The sequence below is a fragment of the Octopus bimaculoides genome, chromosome 15 (assembly GCF_001194135.2).
Source record: "Octopus bimaculoides isolate UCB-OBI-ISO-001 chromosome 15, ASM119413v2, whole genome shotgun sequence".
Lineage (NCBI taxonomy): Eukaryota > Metazoa > Mollusca > Cephalopoda > Octopoda > Octopodidae > Octopus > Octopus bimaculoides.
Genome location: NC_068995.1, coordinates 36,515,878 through 36,520,593, shown reverse-complemented (window position 1 = coordinate 36,520,593; position 4,716 = coordinate 36,515,878). Strand labels below are relative to the sequence as shown.

General features: G+C 35.4%; 1 protein-coding gene across 1 annotated transcript in view; it reads right to left on the bottom strand.

Moving 5' to 3' along the window:
* Nucleotides 1–3,985, bottom strand: part of LOC106880269 (SET and MYND domain-containing protein 4) — a 10,027-nt gene extending 6,042 nt beyond the window's left edge. Inside the window, exon 1 of the mRNA XM_052973277.1 lies at nt 3,836–3,985. The gene's annotated coding sequence lies outside the window, so the exon portion shown is untranslated. The remainder of the gene's footprint in view (nt 1–3,835) is intronic.
* Nucleotides 3,986–4,716: the final 731 nt, after the last annotated feature.

Genomic DNA, 4,716 nt, shown 5'->3' with positions numbered 1-4,716 from the left:
CTCTTCATAGAAAAAAAAAAAGCTTGATATACTGTCTCGGGATGGAGGCCGTTGGACAAACTCAGTTCACAACTTATATCAAATTACTGTTTTGCTCCTACGTCTGAGACTATTTATTTTCATCCTTGTAATTCGAGACAGCCAGCGTGTGGTTTTAGAATTAAATGGAAGTGAGAACGTTTCACCGTGCTAGAAATACCTGTGAAATACCCCTGAACACATTTTACCCTCTTCAAATACGAACTACACATTAGAAAGTAAACTTCTACATACACTACGCTTTTACAAAAAAGATGTCCACAGCTGTAACACCTATCTTGGGTCTGCTCAATCACAGACAAAACACATTCACAAGCGCACGCGCGAGCACACACACCTCAAACATGGCATTGTAACATTTCTATACCAATTAAATGTCATTTCGCGTCAGGCATTTAGATAGAATTACTAAATGACGTTAATACTTGAGGAAATTAATCTACATCACAGCGTTTTTCAAACGATATTTTAAGAAGACTGAAGCTAGGATTTCGATCGTGGGGTTTCTCAATTATTAAAGTGTATCCATCGTTAGCCGTCTAAATTGTAAAAAAAGTTCGTCGGAATCTGTCGAACACACTTCTAGTTTGACTACAGTGCTCCGAAATAACTAGTGAGGGCGAAGCGTTAGCGCTAATCCGAATATCGCAGCATGTTAATTTTTTTTCCTTTCCTAATACAGTCTCTATCTGAATACAGCCCAATGTAGATTTTAAATTACTCTCTTATAAATCTAGAATATTTCTTAGGCACAAACCTTTTCATATGAGTGAAGGCTATACATTAGCAGTAGTGAGGAGATCGTAGGATCTCGATTAAAGGTTATGACAGGTAAGATAGTTATTCAAACATTGGACTACCGTTTAAGGATCACAAGCAAACCCGTGGAAGGGTGGTAACAAACCCAAGCCGAGATTGACAAGATCCCCCAAGCCTAAGTAAACACGTAGCTTCTTTTTGAACAAAACATTAACTATTTTAGAAATCAATATCAAACATAAATGATTTATGTTTGGCTTACAAGCAAAATAAACCTATACATGTAGTGTATGTAATATACTTAAAAATAACAGAACAAAAAATGTCATTTATAAAAAAACATTTTTTTACTGAAGAGTTCTCTCTTTATCTCTAAGAAGGAATAGATAGAGCCCCTCATAAAATATAAATAAAAATATCATAGACCGTTGGTTAACTGGCCTGTTTAGCCCCTCCTCTGGTCACATGTTCATACCCGGAACTAGTGCAGAATACTTTACTTTTCACAGCTGGCGAGGCTTGATATCAGTTTCCTACCTAACTGGTTTACACTCAGACCACATAGGTCAACGAGGAATCTCTACGTAGTCAGTCGTTCAACCCTTTAGAAAAAGTAGCGAAATTTTCTGCAAATGGCATCTTGCCGACTTAAAAAGACGAGATCTACTCAAGCAAGGTCAAACAACAATAACAACTCTGATCACAGTCCACAGGTTCTCTCTCTCCCTCTCTTTTCCACTCACTCACTCATAACACACACACACACACACACACATTCTCTCTTTCTCTCTCTTGGTCCTGGATCTGTGCTTTGGTTGGTTCTAATTACAACAATTCTAGTTCTGCAACAGATTCTGAGATTCCTTGCAGCTACGTAAAGTATATAAAGTCATGTTTAAAATATATTATACAATTAAAGTAGATAACTTCCACAAAGAAATGTAAACTGTATGCAGAGTTAATCTTAAAAAACAAGTAAATAAAAATTAGAGGAATCTAAAGTTGGTAGGCATCGGTTGAAAAAAGTGAATAAAATTAAATTCACGTTTTCTTTTATTTTAATTTTAAATGGCAGAAAATCGGTAACATGAAAAGATGCGCTTGTAAGCTAAATGTGCGTACAAACGGGAGTTGAAATATAATTTTGAATATCTCTTCTTAATGTCGGTTGTCATCAGATAAGAAAAGTTTTGCGCCTAACATTCTAGATTTATAATGGAGTAACAACAAATCCTCATAAAACTGTATTCTCATATGCGATGGAATATTATATAATTGTACTTGATAATTGTTTTCACTAATAAATATATTAGACTAGAAATGTATAAACAATGAAAAATAATCCGATTAACAAGCGATATGGGTGTGTGAGGGAGAGGATGAAAAAAGCGTATTGCATAATACTAAATAAAATATAAATAACCAAATGGTATTTAAAAGAATCTGTTTATACATACGCACAATTATAAAGTATAATCTACACTTGGGTCGCTATCTCAGAAATATTACTTTAAATGAAAATTATCCATGGATCAGTTTCGATTTCTTGTTAGAACCAATTCATGTCATTCACATCTTTAATGGTCAAGGAATGCGTGATTTTATAATCTTATCATTCCCGATTTATAGTTTTATAATCTCATCATTTCATTTGTGAGTTAAATCCTTATCTTAAACAAAACATTTGTTTATGTTACGAAGCAAAATCTATTTCCTTATATAGTAATCTTCATAGCGCACTGGCAAACACATGGCTTGCTAAGTATCGGATGTTTTAATAAGTAAACAACTTTTAATGTATGCATAAATTAACAATCATTATTAAAATTATTCCCAGAATTAAGGTAATCAATCATCAGGTAGATGATCGGTCACCACCTATTTTTAATATTCCATTTACTTTTCAAAGTAACCTATAGTTGAAATTATGGCAAACTTATTTTTATATACATATAAAACTTATCTACTTTTAAGTATAAATTATGCAAGGTAGATAGAACAGGAATCATGAACGCAAAAATAATCAATCAATAAAACGACAAATTAAAATCGAATCGTTCGTATCCAAGAGAGATGTTAGAAAGTTTTGTTCAACTTACGTAAAAATGAAACTGTCGGTGTATGACAAATAAATATTGTTGTCTTGTCTCTAGATGTTGTAACAACTGTAGAACCACTCTTTCTCTTCTCCCTCCCTCCCTCTCTGTCTAACTGTTTATCTTAGATGTACGATTGTTACTTTTTATTCATCACGCATTCATACATAAAAACATGTGCGTGCGTGTGAACGATTCTCTGTGTGTGTATGTGTGAGATGTTCATTCGGTGGAATGCGTGTGAGCACGCCTGTGAATGTGTATGTGTGTGTGAGATGATCATTCGGTGGAAGGGTAGTAAAAAAATTACCTATATGTATTTTCTCAAAGAAAATACATATAGGTAATTGTTCAGTTTGGTTAAATTTAAAAAAGTAAATAAAAATTAAGGGGGAGGTAAGTCTACTTCTTACACTACTTTTTACACAATATAAAACACTGGCGAAATAAAACTTCTCTCAAAAAAATGAACGGTAACGAATAGATTTGCTCCTTAACAGCGCTTGCAGTGCCATAATTTTCCATCAGTAACCTCACCACGTGTAGTGAGGCCACATGGTGAATTACAATTTTCACAGGTGTACATATTCATAATTAGTCGACGCCGTGCCAACCACTGAAGAATGTTGTCTCAGCTTTTCTTAATTGAATGATAGTCCACGATTCCTCTAAGATTGATTCGTCCCTTTGCCACTTTTATTACTTATCTCTCCCTTAATTTTTATTTACTATTTTAACTATACCGAACTAAACAATTACCTAAATATATGCACGAAATGTGAAATAAAAAGATACGTTATGTGTAGGCGTACAAATGTGTGAGGGACGTATAGAATAAAAAAAAAGACACGAAGGAAAGAGAATGGTGCTAGTAACAGATACATAGATGTACAAAATAGGAGGGAGAACGATGGGGCGACAGAAGAAAATAAAAACCTTACCGAAAAGTAGATGTAGCAAGAAAATACGTGAAAAGAAGAAAGAGAAACTGAGAAAGCGGAGCAACAGATAGATGTGAAAAGAGAGAGATAAAGAGTTAGGTAAAGAGGAGGAACAGCAAATAGATACACAGATGTTGTATGAAGGGGAAATAGAAAAGTGCCTTTCTTGAGTTTTATAATAGACGATTTCTAGATGATTTTGAAGAAAATGTTACCCACGCTTTCATTGAGTTTACTTGAAATGCTATAAGATAAGAAGCAAGCTTAAATACACTCAATATTTTTAACCAGGGTGGAAAGAAGTGAAAGAAGTTTTAGGAATTCTTGAAACATTAGAACTCCTTTTTGCCAGAGATTTTCTTTACATCTCACCCCCACACACTACATAAATATGGACAGTAACGTTGTTGGATGGGTTGTGACGGTGCTCTCCGGACGACGATCTTATGAGCGCGACACCCTTAGGTCTGCTGAATAAGCCTGGATACGTTTGGGAGTCCCGGAGGGGAGCGACAAACTCGAAGGATGCCTCGGGCGGTACACACTCTCTAACTACACTACTGGATACGGGCAGATTTCGAAGTCTGATGGGGTCCAATATTTTCCATTATCCCCCCCCCCACGCGCGCACACACACACACACACACGCATAGTCTTTTGGTTATACTTGCTATATTTGTTTATATGTATGTTTGCACGGAATTACTGGTACTTGGGATAGGGTCCTTAATGTTTATAACATCAACTTCATAAGAATAATCACATTTAGGATCGCAATAATAACTCTAACACTAAAACGGCGAGCTGGCAGAAACGTTAGCACGCCGGACGAAATGCTTCGCGGTATTTCGTCTGCCGCTACGTTCTGAGTTCAAATTCCA